General features: G+C 42.2%; 1 pseudogene; it reads right to left on the minus strand.

The window, feature by feature from the left end:
• Positions 1-9,063: 9,063 nt before the first annotated feature.
• On the minus strand, positions 9,064-11,374 carry LOC143372394 (uncharacterized; annotated as a pseudogene).
• Between the last annotated feature and the right edge of the window lie 7,319 nt (positions 11,375-18,693).

Genomic DNA, 18,693 nt, shown 5'->3' on the forward strand with positions numbered 1-18,693 from the left:
AGCCATCCGCTCCGTATCCAAGCGCAAGACTCCTTTACCTGTTGCAGAGCATAAAGTTTGGCAACGTTGTGTTCGGATTTGACTATTGTTAATTTTTCAAATTTTCCATTTATTAGAAAAGCATAATATGTAAAACATAAGAAATAATATAATATTTTTATGAAATAAATATATTTTCCATTATGAGAAATAGTATGTATAGCTCGACAAGTTAGAGAAGAACCATGGAATTGGAGAATGGTGACGCAACCACTCCTTCCACCATGCGCCCGAAACATGCAAATTGTTCATGCATTTGTTGGCATTCGGATAAAGGCCCTCGCCGAGCTCGCGCCAACATTATTCGAGCTTCGAATAACCGTTCGAATAAAGTTGCAAATAAAAATCGACCATAGTTTACTTGAAATTTGCCACCAATGTTTATAAAGATATCGGGATAAATTATTGTTCAAACATACGCTCCATACACATCGTTGAGCGCGTTTTGAAATGCATAACAAAAATATACAATAGTTCCATTTAAAAAAATTACGTTGATAAAAAATAGCTTAAAAGCAAATCCTAATATTCTGTTATAAGCCGTGCGACGGCCGTACGGGATACAATGTATGTATCCCTAATGCGTGGGCCTCGTGCCGAGTGACCTTCAGCGAACGCATTGTTGGACGTGGCCGAAACCACGACATCGAGCCCGTCGACATCGACAAAAGGATGAGACAATCGGCGTCCGATGAAGGCAGTCGCCTGCAGAGTTGGGTAAAATGTAATCTAATTACAAATTGCAAATTACGATTAAACTGTATTTGTGTAATTGATTACACATTATTTTCTGTAATTGTTAATTTGGGTAGTTGATCATTTGGTTTTGTCAACTATCGAAATGAACGATTACAGAAAATAATTACACAATTGCACATACATACACCAATCCCAAAATCTGCTACCAACATAAAATGTTAAAACATACAATTTACCAACATAATAAACATCCATCACCAAGCCCACATAACCGTGTATTGAAATATTAAATTGCACTGAATTTGTTCTAAATAGTACCAGAATTTGAAATCGCCCAATTTCAACTTTTGATTTCTTCAAAATCGCCCAATTTGCGACTTGCGATTTCTTCAAAATAGCCGTCGCAATTTTCTCACAAAAGTCGCCCATTTGGCGATAAATCGCCCAATCTAGCAACACTGCCAGCACCGGTTTTCACGGTTGTAACGGTTTCGAGCGTGACGTAACGCTTCTTACAGGATTTCGGGATTGGTTCGAGTGGCGTGCGATAAAGAATTAAAATTCAAGAACAAGAATTTAACTTAATAGTGTTTATTCAGGAAAACACTTCTGAATTATACAAACAAACATAAATTAACACTTTATAATTTTAAAGGAATTATAATAATTAAATAGGTTGCGACTCTCGGTCGGTACAAAGAAATAAAGTTGATCGTCTTGGGTTGCGACTCTCGGTCGGTACAAAAGAACGCCCGTTTGATCGATCAATTTAATATATATAACTTAAATGACTAATAATAACGTCTTAGTCGATAGAATGAATTAGATTATGGATAGTGACTCTCGGTCAATATAGAAGGATAATAGGTTTATGTAATAGTTTAGGATTTAGGAATTGAATATGTTAAGTTGAGATACGTTTTAAATTGTTCTCCGTTTCATCAGGGGCAGGTTTGCCACCTGGAGTGATCTCAGTCCCACGTTGCTCAGGAGTAATGTACTAACCTGAGAATAAGAATTAATAACTTTGCTTCAACTAACTAAGGGGCCTACAAGGCGGCTTCCACGGCCTGAACGTTTCGTCAAACTTAGCGACTATGGCTTTGGTTGGGACGCTCAACAGAACCGAGGGGCCTACAAAGCGGCTTCCAAAGTTGGAGCATTAATTTATGTTGGGATCAGCTATAAGCTTTAAATGATCCTTTTACATTGAATAATTGAATGTTTGAAATAGAATTCTTGACTGGCATCGAATGAACCGAATAGAATAGAATAGAATAGCTATCTCTGGGCTATCGTGCCCGTATTTATACATGTTCTGGATTTTGGGAGCGCACCAATAGGAATGGAGTTCGACTATAACGCGTCAATCATTCTCGACTCGCTCGATCTGTTCTCCAGCCGGTCTACAAATCGACTGGTTAGTGCGCAGGCGCGCGTGGAACGCTCGATTCTCCCACTCATTGCTATGCATATTTCTCTGCTCTCGATCCTTACTCTCGCCGATCCGCCGATCGACTGAGGATCGCGCATGCGTTCGATTCTCCCACTCTTCATCACTCGATTCTCTCTTTCATCGCACTCGCGTCTCGCGATACTCTGAGATAATTTTAATATTAATACTAAACACACCTTATAAAAGTAGGATTAATAAGAATATAATAAAAATATAAGTATTTAAGTGCTTATTAATTGGTTTTATTAATGCGAAAAAGAAAGGCGCAGTTTTGTAGGTTTGTTACACGGTGCTGGCATCGTTGTCGACGGTGCTCACTTGTTGTGAAACAACCACCGTTTAGCATCGAGCCCGCAAGACGTGTCCCAATGCTAAGGAATCCGCGAACGATGCGCGGATAACGAACGTTGCACAGCCACGGGTCATCGGACAGCGACCATTAGGCCCCATCGTGACCCAAAATGACCATATATAACCACCGCCCAAACGGGGCTCGCTCTTTCAACTTTTGCGAATCGATTAGCGATCACTACCGTGATCGCCGCGCCATTGTCAGTTCAAGCTCAATAAATCTTTGTTCACTCTACGGTGAGTTCCAACTCTTAAACCGGCTAAAGATCCACTACCTTCGGTTCATACCGAATCCCCGTTCCCGGCATCTACACCCGTACTATCGGAGCCCGGAGGACGACCCTTCAGAGACCAGCCACGGCAACCGACGAGATTCTCAGGGAGAATCTCAGCCCCGGCAACCTCACAACACACTTTCCGAGCACCGTTCCCAACGGTGCAGACATCTTTCCGTGTGTAACCGTCAGTTCACCATGAACCAAAGGAGCCGCTAAGCTTGAACCGAATGCTGTATTCCCGTTACCTTGCCATGCTGTGAACGGAGCTTCTCATTCGGAGGGAAATTTAAATTGAAGGAAGGGGAGAACTGCATGAAGTTGTTGGTTTTCTTATTCTTTTATACTGAAATTATGCAATTAAACATATTCATGGCCAGGTAATCAAACACTCGCTATCATTGTAATTTTTATTAACCATCACCGAAATTATGTAACACTCGTTAGAAAACAAATCCAATTACGTTATTTTATTTATGTTAACAACCGAAATTGAAGATCATTCATTCAATTGCGAGAGTCGACTCTGTACAGACGTATTTATCAAAACGAATTCTCGAGTTTAAAACCTAAACGCATCCTCTGAGTAAAGTCCTTTGCATTCCACGGGCATCGGCCCCACTCCTTGGTATTGGACGCAAGTTCCCGAAGAATCACGCAATAGTATAAACTTTAGAAGCGCGAATTTCGAATTGGATCACACGAATGTAATAGGAGAGGGAAACAAAGCGAAATTCGCACAAGCCCGAGGTGGTTGAAAATAGTTGGAGATTCTTTTAATAAGTTTATTACCTAACCCAGATAGCCAAATCTGGGGAGCAGAATCTGACGTCAAAACCGTAGTCGTATGTGTCCGTATATGGTTGCGTTCTGAGGTGCAGAGCCCGATGTCAGTGCCTGATGTCAGATCGGCAGCCGATCCAATGTAGATTCTGCCGTCTGCTTGACATAGTGATTCTCTAGGTAGTGATCGGAAAATGTGACCACCATTAGAGACTCCTTAGAATGTCCTATCTAGCATTTTGAAACAACCGAGAAAACTGAAGTTTAACCATCTGGAAAGCAGTTAGGTTAAATACATTAGTAGACTGTTTCTAGATCTCTACAGAGCACGCAGGGTTTCCTAACTTTACTTAAAAGGTAAAAGACGTACGGAACTTCAATATTTCAACATATCTTGAAAAATGAAAAAATACTAGATAGGCCATTTCAACTAAGGAGGGCAGAATATAGGAAAGCTTACTTTCTTACAATAAACATGAAAGTAAATACATGTGTTTTAACTTACATTCTGTCAAAAACACAAAATATGTATTATTCATCCAAATTTATTGCATCGCCTTCAAAGTAGGCCCCTTTCGAAATAATACACTTATGCCAACGAAGAACACAATCATCAAAACATTTTTTGAACGCATTTTTTGGAATCAACTTCAGTACTCGTCGCGAATTCTCTTTTATGTCATCTATCGACTGAAAACGGGTGGCTCGAAGTGGTAATTTCAGTTTTGGAAAAAGAAAAAAGTCGGCCGGAGCCATATCAGGGGAATACGGTGGCTGCTCGATAAGATTTGTTGAGTTTTTGGCCAGAAAATCGTTCACAATAATAGCCTTGTGAGATGGTGCGTTATCGTGGTGCAAAATCCATGAGTTTTCTTTCCACAAATCTGGTCTTTTTCGACGAATTTGCTCTCTCAAACGCCGCATAACGCTCAGATAATATTCTTTATTTACTGCCTTACCTTGTGGCAAGAATTCCGAATTGCACAACACCGCGGTAATCGAAAAAAACTGTCAACATCACCTTCACTTTTGATCGACTTTGACGTGCTTTTTTCGGTTTCGGCTCAATTGGAAGGCGCCATTCCGAAGTTTGTTGACTGGTTTGCATGTCAAACTCGTAAACCCATCATCACCAGTTACAATGCGTTTTATGAATGTGGAGTCGACTCGTCGACTCGGAATTGACTCGTTCTAATATGTCTTCAGCGACCTTAACGCGATTGAGTTTTTGCAGAAAATTCAGGTCATTCGGCACTAGTCGAGTGGCAACGCGTTTCATGCCCAAACAATCGTTTAAAATGGTACGAATTGATTCGTGAGACACAGCAATTTCGGTGGCTATCTCTCTCAGACTTAAACGACGATTTCCAGCCACCATTCCCTTTACTTTAGCGATGCGAAGTTCAGTTGAAGACGTTGATGGCCGACCAGAGCGAGGCAAATCTTCCACCACATCTCGACCGCTTTTGAATGCACTGTACCACTCATACGCACGTGTTTTTGATAAAGTCGATTCACAGTAAGCCTTATGTAACATTTTCAGCGCTTCGGCACACGAAATTCTATTTGCAATGCAAAATTTCAGACAGATTCTTTGTTCGATATTTTTATCCATTGTGAAAATCGCAAAACACACTTGAGATGAACTGACACAATGGCGCACTGTAAACAAACTAAATGACAAGTGACGCTCAAACTCCGCGTGAGTATAGAGGACAGTTGTGCCAAATTAGCGACAAAAAGAATTTCAACAATCCCTTTAAGCGAGCTTTTCAAATGATCGATTCCCGGTACTTTTTTGACAGAATGTATTTATATTTAGAATAATAAACACAATTGAATGACTTCAATTTTGTGTGTATATTTGAAATGCGTAATATCTATAAAGAAGAATGCAAAATAGTATGTTTTTACAAAAATATTTATTTACAAATATTTAAAAATAATTAAATTACTTACATTAATTATTTTTCTTTATTATTAATTACGTTGCAAACAAAAACCTATTGAAAAACTGATTTATTTAATGTTATATTGGCTTTGATTCCACCATGAATCAGAAAACAGCAGAATATTGTTAATAAAAGTATAAAGTAGAAATTGTGTCGCATGATTGTAAAAAAATTTCAGGAAAAAATCAAATCTATAATACAGTTTCTCAAATACCTTATTCAGTCATATGATTGAATGTTGATTTTTTTTTCCTAAGTTCATTCGGCAAGTAATGTTTTGACCTGTAAAAAGTACATAGATCTACTTTTATATTAAATATTTATAAAAAATATATTTATACAAAGGTAGGCATGATTAAAAATAAAATTTATTTTGTATTTTCATGCATGGCCATGCTGTTACTAGCAAATTTTTTTTGTCATATTTACTAGTTTTGTTATTTACTTTTAATTTAAAGGCAAAAAATTTTAGAATAATTTTCATTTTAATGCTATGACAATCTGGCACATCAAAAACAATTTCGCCACATTTTGTCGCAAGGAATTTTTTTATGTTACATTTAGAATTTTTAATTGGGGATAATATATTCTAAAAAAAATTTCAATTCTAAGAAAAAACCGGAATGTTTTTTTGTTTAAAAAAAATGAGTTTTTTTCGTTTATTTTTGATGCGTGCTAATTGATTATATGGATAAGAAACTATTTTTCTGGAAGTTGTTTCTTTTATGCAGTGATCACAGACTTTCTGGTTCTTTATTATATTCCTCATTATATATCCCCCAATGTAATGTAGTACGTTCAATTCTGTTCTATTCAATCTGATAGACTTCGAAAGATCTGGGACTGAATTTAGAAATGGTGTGTCTTCTCAGTAAAATATCTAAAAACTCCGAAAGAAATTCTCGATCATCTTGTTCATAAAAATTAATTTAAAATTATTTTTTAATTGCAAAGCATTTGGCACCACATTCTTCGTTCTTACAACTGAAAATAAGTTTTCTAAACAATCTTGCGTTAATCTTGAAGCTAAAAAAAAAATCAAACTGATGATTATACAGGGTGTCCCACTAAGGAGTGGACAGCGCGATATCTCTTAAAGTATTGTCGATAAAAATATAAAAAAAATAGGGAATTGCATGGTTCGAGGGGGCCCATTTATTAGCGCGAACGAATTTTGTTTTCGATTATTATTTTAAAAGATACGATGGTCAAGTTCGGTTTTTCAAATGGAACTATTTTTTTTGAAGACCTGAGTTGATAGTGCGTCCCAAGACAAATTCAATAAGCTTTAATGTATACACTTTATTTCCACTGGTTTTTAAGATATTGCGCTTGCAAAATAACTGATTTTCACTGGAAGAAAACCCTCTGGAATAGGAAGGACCGGGGTCGGTCTTACTGGCGCTACGGGTGGCATTGCCTGTTGAAACTGATACCTACCTGCCAAAGGTCTACGACAGGGTTCGCAGGCCCAAAAGCTGGACAATTCTTTTCCGTCAGAAATGCTACTTAGGTAGGTACATCTGCGGTATCTAGAAGCGCATCGTTACTTTTATTTCGCACTTGCTTCTACGCTCGGATGGCCGGTTCTTTTCGGAGGGATGCAAGTTGGATTGGTTAGGTTAGGAGGAGTGAAAGTTGCTAGACTAAATTTCAACCATAGGGAGCAGATTGTATCAGAACCAATCCAACTTGCATCCCTCCCAAAAGAACCGGCCATCCGAGCGTAGAAGCAAGTGCGAAATAAAAGTAACGATGCGCTTCTCGATACCGCAGATGTACCTACCTAAGTAGCATTTCTGACGGAAAAGAATTGTCCAGCCTTTGGGCCTGCCATTTCTGGCGTAGACCTTTGGCAGGTAAGTATCCATTTCAACAGGCAGTGCCACCCGTGGGGCCAGTAAGACCGCCCCCGGTTTTTTGCCATTCCAGAGGGTTTTCTTCCAGTGAAAATCAGTAATTTTGCAAGCGCAATATCTTAAAAACCAGTGGAAATAAAGTGTATACATTAAAGCTTATTGAATTTGTCTTGGAACGCACTATCAACTCAGGTCTTCAAAAAAAATAGTTCCATTTGAAAAACCGAACTTGACCATCGTATCTTTTAAAATAATAATCGGAAACAAAATTCGTTCGCGCTAATAAATGGGCCCCCTCGAACCATGCAATTCCCTATTTTTTTTATATTTTTATCGACAATACTTTAAGAGATATCGCGCTGTCCACTCCTTAGTGGGACACCCTGTATAATAATAATTTTGAGACGTCAATGACAGTTTGTGTTGATATTAATATTGCCGTCTGAAACGGTTTCCATGAACCTGGCACACCAACTTTCATTGTCGAAAATAACTGAATATATTCTTTTACAAAAGTAATAACTTCTTCATATTTTGCTGGTTTGGCTTTGCTAAGTGCTATGGATATATCTCTGCTGGACATAACGTGGAACCATTTAGCTACAAAAGCAATGAACCATGATGACGTAAGTCTTCGATCATTACGATTACTGGCTGCTAAAAATTCTAACGAGGATGCCACGGTTTCGCTAAAAACTTGAGTACTGCACTGTACTCGCATTTTCAAAAAATGATTGGACTTGTCCAAATACTCTCCCCGTAATTTCAGGGTCAATTTCAGATTGCAATTATCGACTTCATGTAATATATATTTTAAATGGACCGATTTAGCTTTATCACTAGGTAAATTATATTTTTGGACAAATGCTTCTGGTATTTGGAAGAATTCGTGGGTAATAAATCCTGCTTTAATATATTTGAAAGCATGCGGCACATCGGCACAGAAATATAATTTTCGTTTTTTATCTGCAGGATGCGTACAAACATTGTTAATCGTTGAATAACGCGATGCATTAATATGAAATTGTTTCCACATACTTTGATTTGATGCTCCCATGTCTGACGTTACAACGTCTATGTATAGTCCTATTTTTTCCGCTTTAATAATTATTTTTTCTAGAATAAACTTTAAATCCCGTCCATTTACAGAATCCCCTGTGAAATATAACGCTACAGTTTGTTTCCATCTCGCACCGAGCCCAGCCAGTATAAAAACAAGCCCATGCGTTGCTTCTACGTTTCTATCATGCTCTGGTAACGTTACGTTTCCTACCCTGATAGCCAGATCTGGGCAGCAGAATCTGACGTCAGAACTGCAGCAGTCTGTGTCCGCATTTGGCTGCGTTCTGATGTGCAGAGCCTGAGGTGCAGTGCCTGATGTCAGATGGACAGCAGATCGACAGCAGATTTCGCCGTCTGCTAGGCACAGCAACAGCGCCATCTGAGATCCAGAATTACCCAGCAATTGCCTACAGATGGCGCTGTTGCTGTGCCTAGCAGACGGCGAAATCTGCTGTCGATCTGCTGTCGATCTGCTGTCCATCTGACATCAGGCACTGCACCTCAGGCTCTACACATCAGAACGCAGCCAAATGCGGACACACACTGCTGCAGTTCTGACGTCAGATTCTGCTGCCCAGATCTGACTATCAGGGTATGTACATATTCGTGGAAATATCGTAAACATTACCAGGCTTGATACTAATTTCGTACAGTACCAGCATGCAATGCTGGTTAGTGAAATGGGGAACTTTAATCTCCAAAAACTGAAAAATTTCCTCCCAAATGCCAGTTGTAAATTTGGCGAAACTTCCGAAAACCGGTCAAACCCGATTGGGCTGAAATTTTGCAAATAGCTTCATTTTGCATAAAAATAACGTTTGCGAGAAGGATTTTTGGCGACTCGAATTTTTTTTTTACCATTTCAATGCCGTTCCCTACCTTACCGACAGAGTCGAGAATAGGATACAACAGTTATTCAAACATTCTCTTTATTATTCTCCTGTATATACATATTTAATATCGTTCAATAATGTTTCGAATGGGTCTCTGCCTGACTTCTTCACTTCATACCGTCATAAATATTCACAGATGTGATCAATCATGGTGTCATCCTTAATTCCGCCTCTACTCAAACGAGCCCGCAAAGCCCGCCACGACGCTTCAATGGTTTGGGTATATGCTCCGCTGTCTGGATCCACAAAATTTGTCGAGTGATTCACCGTCTCATGAACATATCCATATTTCTCTAAATTTGTGTACCCCTTCCAGCAATCTGTTATAATTTTTGTTCCCGCCGCTACATGTTTTTTTATAAGTGAAATAAGCGTATTTTCATCACGCTTATTTCCTGGACACATTTCCAAGCGGTACTTGCCTCCGCCACGCTCTATCATCCCTTTCGAACGATAAAAATTAATAGCGAAATTTCCAAAAACCTCCTAAACTACATAACTACCTAAAAAATGTATAAAATAACAGTAACATATATCTATCATACCAAGAATCCATTTGCCTTCTCTTAAACGCCCTCTTTCAAATTTTCTTCTACCAATTTTGCACTCGTCGATTTCGACAATAGTGTCAGGTCCCCCAATTAACCCATCTGCAATATAATTTTTGTCGAGAGCCAGAGTACACACCTCTCTACAGAAAGAAAATCGGTCTGCTACAGTTTCTGAGGAAACTGTTTGACCTTCAACAATACTGCATTCATGCCGTACTTGCTCGAATGTAAATCGTCTTGCAAAAGCGTAAGTAATTATTATGCACGTCTCAATGCTGACATGACAAAATTCGAACCTATTTTCACATAAAAAAAACAACAAGGTATAATACAATATAAACTAGATGATGATGATGATGATAATAATAATAAGAAGAAGAAAAAGAAGAACCATGTATTATGCGCTGCAGAAATACTGTGATTGTATTTCTGATGCTTGCGGCATCGGAAACGGCCTAAACCTTCCGGTTCTTCAATATAATCCATTTCTCTTTTGTGTTTGACACAAAACTTTCGAGTAGGAATCAATTCAATTTCCCTAAGCCATTGAATCGTGTCCTCTCGGTTATTTAATTTTTTGGATAAAGAAAATAGATTCATGGCACTTAAAATTTATATTACTATAACACTTCCAGATACGTTCCGAATGCTCTGAAGGCGCAGTTTTAACTGAATTTTGGATCCTAACTTAAATGGCTAAAAATGTTTCTCGCAACATTGTTTCTATCTCTGGAACAGGCGCACGAGTCACGGGCCCAGCGACCGCGACTGTCAACACCCACAAGATAGGTGTGATAAAAAATAAAACAGCGCCTTCTCATCCTGATCCAGGACCTTCGATTCGTACATGTGTTTAAAAAATCCTGTACGCAAAATTTGAGTCAAATTTAATAAGGAGAATGCATTGAAGCTTGGCCCCGTGTAAACTCACATCGGTTCGCTACCATGCTTTACGCGCCCGCGAGCGGGCGCGCGCCCCCCGCCCCAAACTAACCCAAAACCAATACTAATACCCAGTATCAAGCTGATATCTCTTTCTAAGTTGATCTCTGTTTTATAGATTTTAGGAGATTAATAAGGAGAATGCACTGAATAACTGTTGAATCCGATTCTCCGCTCTGTCGGTAAGATAGAGAATGACATTGAAATGGTAAAAAAAAAATTTTCGAGTCGCCAAAAATCCTTCTCGCAAACGTTATTTTTATGCAAAATGAAGCTATTTGCAAAATTTCAGCCCAATCGGGTTTGACCGGTTTTCGGAAGTATAGCCGTAAATTTTAAGTTTACTAGTTTTTTTGTCAACGTTCTAATACAAGGTACAGGAAATTTCTGTTTTTATAAATCCTCATACCCTGCTACGCCACATGCAAATCTCAATTTTAACGATTTTACAATTGTATCGTTGCACCAGCGAGGAATTTTTTTATAAAACGCAGTTAATACATGCATTTGATCAGAATGCTGCTTTCAAAAGTTATTTGTTGCTCTTCATGTTCTTCCGTTAATTCTGTGACCAATTGTGTAATGTCACTATTTACTGTGTGATTTTCAGCATCACTTTCTCCACAATTCTCAGCAATATCCTCATACAATTCCTTTTCTGTATCACAAACACGTACATGTGTTGCAGATTGCCTAAATATTGTTGGTACTGCAGTTCTTTTTCACTTACGTCGTCCTTTCGAATTTATTTCCCACATTTCTTGAGAAAAATGTGTCTGTAAAATTTTAATTTCATCTATTACTAAAAAGTAAATATGATTTTTAAAAAAAATGGTTCACATTTGTACTATTGTGCGATGAGAGGAGGAGTGACTGCCCGCGGGCTGAGGTGACGCAAGGGCAAGGGGAATCGCCCGCTTGCTCCACCCTATCCCCTCCAAGAAGTCCTACTTTTCGGTTCTTAGCGGCTGTCCATATCCACGGATTGTCACCATTGGTTTCGTTCGCGTATGTCGCGTTCTTCATCACGGACGAACTGTGTTTCAGGGGATGGGTTGACGCGAGTTGACGATTCACCTTGCCCCTGTGGCGTTTCAGCTTGTGTTGGTGGTCCTTCTTCTCATCGGGCAATAGTAATTAAGAAACAAAATGTAGAAATACTTTTTAAGGATGCTTTAATGTAATAAAACATTATTATTACTTTCCTTACTTCGCATAAGGTTGCATATGAGGATCAGGTGTCCAATCTGCGCGATTGATATTTTGAAACCAAATTTTTCTCCTCTTGTTACATTGAGGAATTTTGTGGATTCGAAACCCTTTTTATGGGAGTTAGTGCAATAAGCTGTGCAGCAGCCCAGAATTTTTACACTAATTACAGAAAAATATAACATAAAAATATAGATAAAACAGTGAGTCCTGGAACTCCACTCATGTACATTCGGAAATATTTTTCCCTTGTGCATTGATGGGTTAGCTTTATCCTAAATTTTGTCTCATAAATATTCATACTTATATGATAGGTTTTTATTATAACTGCACTTACAAAATCGACACGCGTTAGCAACAGTTCAAAAATGACACGTCTCAGTATTAAATGAACTTTGCTGCTGATCCCACTTTTCGCTCAATGTTGTGGAATCCAATTGGTAGATGTTATTGATACGAGATTGTCACGCGGGCGAATTCGTATAGCGCGCCAAAGCATGCGCTGTACGAACACGGCGTCTGTACCATAGACATATTCGGATCGGCACAGATCGAGTTCCGCGCGTTGACGGAAGGAATAATTGTTCGAATGTATTAAATAAAGACACTTTTGGGAAACGCAGCGCATGTATATTTTATTCCTTGATACAGGAAAAGACCGGCTTGGGCCGCGGTACAGAAAAGACAGCACGTGTGTCTTGTTGGCTCTCGTACGTAAGCGTCGTTTACAATTAAACAAAACCAAAGCGCGCTTCCGCGCTGAAGGTGTCGCGCGGTTAAAGATGTTGCTTTCGCCGATCATGAGAAGGCGCCTGTCGCTGGGGAACAGGCGGCGCGATGGTGGGACCGCCACCCCCCCCCCCCCCCAGAGACCTTCTAGGGAGAAGAAGGGATCGCAAAACTAACCCTCTTGGTGATGGTCGCGTTGCGGTCGGGTCGCTGAAGAGGTTGCAGAGTCCTCTGCGCTGGTAATAGAGGCGGCAAGTGCTGGTGTGGCAATGGCGGCGGCAACTGCTGCTGTGGCAATGGCGGCGCCAACTGCTGTTGTGGCAGTTGAACTTCGATGCCCTCCCGAGCGATGTGGGCTGGCTTCAAACAGTCCACGGACACGGATTTCTCCTCAGCGCCCACCTTGATGACGAAAACCCGGTCATTCACCCGCCTGACCACTTCATAAGGGCCAGCGTAAGGTGGCTCGAGAGGACGCCGGACCTGGTCGACGCGTCTGAAAACATGGGAGCACGTCGAGAGGCCCTGGAAAATAAAAGCTCGTGTTTTGGAATGGTGACTCGTGGGCACCGGCCGCACGCCTTGAATGTGATGGCGGAGCTTCTCAGCGAAACCGTGTGGACTCGCCGGTGCATCCCTCGTGACGAAGAACTCCCCTGGAATGCGGAGGGCTGTACTGAGGTCGATAGCCGTACCTGTTGACGACGTACCCCAGATAAGTGACCTCGTCCTTGCCGAAGTGGCACTTCCCATAATTAATGGTCAGGTTACGCTGTCGCAAGATGTTGAACACGGTCTCAAGGTGCTTTACGTGCTCATCGTGTGAATTGGAGACGACTATGAGGTCATTGATGTAGCACCTCACGAAGTCCAGGCCCCTGAGAATGTTGTCCATGTGACGCTGCAAAGTCTGGCGGCTGTTTTTAAGGCCGGGTAGCATGCCCAGGAACTCAAAGAGCCCGAAGGGCGTTGTCAACGCGGTCTTCTCAATGTCCTCTGGCGCCATCGGTATCTGATGATATGCACGTTCAAGGTTGATGGTGGAGAATACCTCGGCTGAGTGGAGGCTCTGGAGGAGATCCTCTGGACAAGGGATCGGGTAACGGTCCGGCTTGGTGATGGAATTAACGCAACGGTAATCGCCAGTTACGCGCCAATCCCACGCTGCTTCCGTATTATCCTCCTTCTCTTTAGCATGGTCTAGAATGACCCTCTTCTCCTTGACCTCCGCTGGGCTCAATTTCTTTTTCTTTTTCTTTTTCTTTTTCACAAGGTGCAGTGGGCTCGACCATGAGCTGCTGGATGCCCGAATGACGCCGTGGTGCAGCAGGAGCTCGATGTGGCGCTTCGCTGCTGCCAACTTGTCGCCGGTCAGACGTCGCGGGCGTGCGAATGCCGGTGGTCCGGTCGTGACGATATGGTGCGCCACCGGGGTGACAGTGTCGGGAACAACCACTGTCTTGGACCGTGTAAGGTCCTCGTAGGCTCGAAGCAGCTCAGCGTACTCAGCGCCAGCAGGGGCGTCAATGTGGATCGACCGAGACGCCATTGAGACAGAATTGACATCAGCTGGGTGCAGAAGCCCCCGCGCAGCGATCCTCGTGAGGGGGTCCGCAAGGCACCGTCCCTTCAAGTCAATCAGGAGACCGTAGTGAGAAAGAAAATCTGCGCCTATGATGGCCTGTCGAACATCAGCTATGACGAAGGCCCAACGGAACTCTCGACGGAGTGCGAGGTTAAGAGAGAGCACCTTCTGGCCATAGGTTTTAAGGGGGCCGTCTCCGCGGGCCTTTGAATGTGTGAGTACGCTCACACAAGCTAGGAAAAGCGTGCACGTATACGCGTGTAGTAAGCAAATCGTAAATTACAACTTTCGTCCTGGAATCGGCCCGAAGGAAGTTTTTGCGGGTACAGTTGCCTTCAGTAGACATCTGTGCAGGGTGGTCTGGTGCGTTTGAACGCTAATAAGCACCCAACTTTGAAATAATAATGAATTTATGGCTCGAAAACTGTCCGAATGAAGCTTCAAGGCTTCTCCGTTGGTGGCGCTAATGGTGCACTGCAGCCATGTAGCACCAGCGTGACGTGTAGGCAGGGTCGACGCGAGGTTAGCTGGCGCCCTTGTGCAAAAAAATTTTTGTTTTCCCCAATTTTTTGCACTTGTTTTCTATTTAATATGTTTAAAAGAATTACATTTATATTTAGTTTATGTGAGGTGTTAGATTCCTTTATTATTAAGCGTACCATTCGGCTGGCACCCTTGTGCGGCGCATGGTTTCGCCGGGCCTGCGTATACGCGATGTAGTAAGCAAACCGTAAATTACAACTTTCGTCCTGGAATCGGCACGGTGGACGTTTTTGCGGGTTTAGTTGCCTTCGGTAGACTTTCGTGCAGGGTGGTCTGGTCCGTTTGAACGCTAATAAGCACCGTACGTTGAAATAATAATGAATTTACGAATCGTGTACTCAGGACAGCCCGAAAAATGACAGAATGAAGCTTCAAGGTTTCTCCGTCACCGGCGTTGATGGTATATTCGTGCCTTGTACCATCAAAACCGGTGGAAGTCCAATCTAGCCGATAAATGTAGGAAAGACATAGTTGCCGAGACGTATCGAGAGTCGAATCGCGCTGTTGCCGCATTTCCCCTATCAATATTTTTCCATCAAGGAGGCTTGAATGAATCACGGCGAAGCAGTTGGAGAACAGAGATGGGCAAAGATAATATCTGGATAAAGTCAAATAAAAGATACTACAGTATTGTCTCATGAAACGAGAGCGAGCAAGAGGCACTGAAAGCGAGCGAGGGTGGGGCGAGATAGACGACGAGATGTTGTTTGTCTCGCTCCGTCTTTCGGACGCCTGACACTCCGTCCTCTCCGTGCGCGATCGTCGCGCAGGCAAAGCGTTCCATCTCGCTCCCCCTACCAGCTAAAAAGAAGCGAGAAACGAACACTGAGAATTAGGGCTCTGCTCGCGATACGAGCTCAACGCCGCGCCGGTCCCGACCAGCGAGGATTTGGGCTGTTTGGCGGCCCACAGTGGGGCATTTGGGGTCGAAACACGGCACTAAGTCCTTTTACAAAAATATCGCTAAACTGCAAATTTTCTTTTACAGGTAGTTGATTGCAGGTATTGGATTGATTTATTGTAATGACTATAACTTGATTAGAAACAAAAAATATATAAAAAAATGTTCTGTTAAACGATTTCGTCAAAAAGGCACTAACAACTAAAAAATACTTCTAGTGTTGTGCTACAATTTCGATGGTGTTTTTCAACTTTAAATAAAAACGTGGTTCAGGATATTTCATAACAGAATATGAATCAATTTAGTATAGCCTCAAGTGTCGAAATGAATTTGTTGCGAGATATCCTGCTCCACGATTTTATGTGAAAATACACCATCGAAATTGTAGTATAAGAAAATAATTATTTTTTAGTTTTTAATGCATTTTTCATAAAATCGTTTATTATAAATTTTTTAATATACTTTTTCTAGTTTTTAGTGTTTGTGGATTTACATTACTCTTATTGCTGTATGCAGTTTAACAGTTTGCTTGAAGAATGGTTGATTTATTGCTATGGGTTATTATTTATTGGTGACTAGGTAATTTTTTCACCCACTCGGAGTTTTTTCATAATTTTGTATTGTCAACCAAACTACGCACCTCTGCAAAGTTTCGAGGAAATTGGATGGTTGGAAGTGGTTTAAAATTGAGTTTCCACATTTGAATCAAACAAACAAACAAACAGAGGATCGTAGCTAAATAAAATCGTTTAATGGGACATTCCCAAATATCAGTATTGTTAGTACTGAACTCTGGTTTATATTGATAAATTTTTACAACCGTGGAATAACAATTCTGAAGAAAACCATGTACAAAACTATTATTGAAACAGACAATTCTTGTTGATATAAAAGATAATTTGAAGTATAGTTAGATGAAAAAAAAGCGGCATATGTTTTTAGAAGAATTACAGCATTCATAAATTTCATTACGATCGGCATGTTACACTTCGGTGATGTACCTTATTCAAATTGTATGCTTTGAATTTGCACATTGATTGTACAAAGTATTGCATCGTTCTATGTATAAATAAATACTAAATTAGTATTGTTTCATTGACATGTTTCCTAACTTCACTACTCAACCTCTCTATCTTTCAATAGTGCTATCCTCCTTTACGTTCAGCCAGGCTCTGATGCTAGACGCAGGAATTGGCGGGCTCCAGCTACAGCTGATGCACGAGGAAACACCTACAGCGGTGGTTATGTGTGCGTGACTGACGCACCGCAGTTCCCCACACATAACCACCGCTCCTGTCGATGTTCCCCCCTCCATCAGCGGTACATGGAGCCCGGCGATCGCTGCCTAGACGCAGCTCTCGTGCCGTATTCCTCCAAGCTTCTCAATAGAAGGAGCTGTGGCAACAGCGCGGCAGAGACGGAGACAACAGAATATGCGGCAACTATGCTGTCAAAAATTCGTCTACGTAGAGTATCGGTAGATGTCACCATTGTACAACTTCTTTTTACCGACCGCAGTAGTTTCATTAGGGTCCGTCTGTTTACAAGGGCGCTTCGATCGATTCGGACCATAACAAAAAGGAGACGGCCCCCTTAATGATGGACCCATTTGCTGCGCTGAGATCAAAATCTGTAGATGAGAGTCTGCCAGCACAGAAACGTCTCGGCACCAGAGACAGCGTAGACCCTGAGTCGACCACATACTTTAAATTGGAATTTCTATCGAACAGGTGAATTCGACATTCTTGGGAGGGCGACACATTGTTGTTGGCGTTGACGTCCGCCTTGGCTATCGACGGAGAGGCTAGTTTTTTGGGAGACTAGCCGCAACGCCACTGGTGACGCCAAAACTGCACGGTGGCAAACAGCGATAGGCATCCGACCCAAACGTCTTATGGAAATGGCATAGGCTTCCCTGCGCTGGAGAAGCCGTACGAGGGCGCGAGCGGCCACGAGGCTGGTACCTCGAATCCCTTTTGGTAGGTCTGTCGTATAAACCTCTGGTGAGCGAAATGAGCTCTCGGTTGAGAGAAATGAGCTCTCCCAACGTTCGCCTGATGTCAGACAGGTCATTGACAAAAGAAGAAACATCGACCCGCTGGGCGTTTGGCGCATGACGCGCTGGGGACATCCGTCGTGAGCCAGCGGTGGTAGCCATGACTGCCGGACCTGAAGATGAGGGCCCCTCCATTAGCTCGTCTGCCGCTTTTGCCAGCTCATCAAGTTTGGTAGCCCTGAAAATCTTCAGGAGGCGCTGTGTGGAAGGTGGCAGCAGGTCTAGCCACTTGTTCCTCAGAACGTCCTCCGAGGCATTGTCGCCCGCCAGGGAGCGCATCTGCCGCAGCAACTGCAAGGGCTTCTTATCCCCAGCTTGAGCTCGTTCAGAACCCGCTGCAGCCGACGGTCTGCGGTTTCCGCCAAGCGGCTCATGATATGCGACTTTATGTGCTTATACTTGTCTCGAGGGGGCGGATTCTTCAGGATATCCGCAACGTCCTGCAGCGCCTCAGCGTCGAGCGCGCCGACGACGAGGTGGTACTTCCCGTCGTCCGAACGCACCTGATGCGTCTGGAAAATTGATTCCACCTGGAAGAACCAAAGGTCTGGACTCGTTTTTCAAAAGGGAGGAATGCGGCACTGCTGAATCGCTTCGACGCAAGGAACGGTCGCGGCGATGGCGTGGCCGCTAAGCTGCGGCGTTACCACGTGACCGCGAAGCTGCGGCGTTAACACGTGGCCGCTAAGCTGCGGCGTTAGCACGTGACCGCTAAGCTGCGGCGTTAACACGTGGCCGCTAAGCTGCGGCGTTAGCACCGGTACTTCGTCGAGCGACGGGCTCAGAAACGCGGATCCCGAACTGCTGT

Source organism: Andrena cerasifolii, chromosome 8 (assembly GCF_050908995.1).
Source record: "Andrena cerasifolii isolate SP2316 chromosome 8, iyAndCera1_principal, whole genome shotgun sequence".
NCBI classification, from domain to species: domain Eukaryota; kingdom Metazoa; phylum Arthropoda; class Insecta; order Hymenoptera; family Andrenidae; genus Andrena; species Andrena cerasifolii.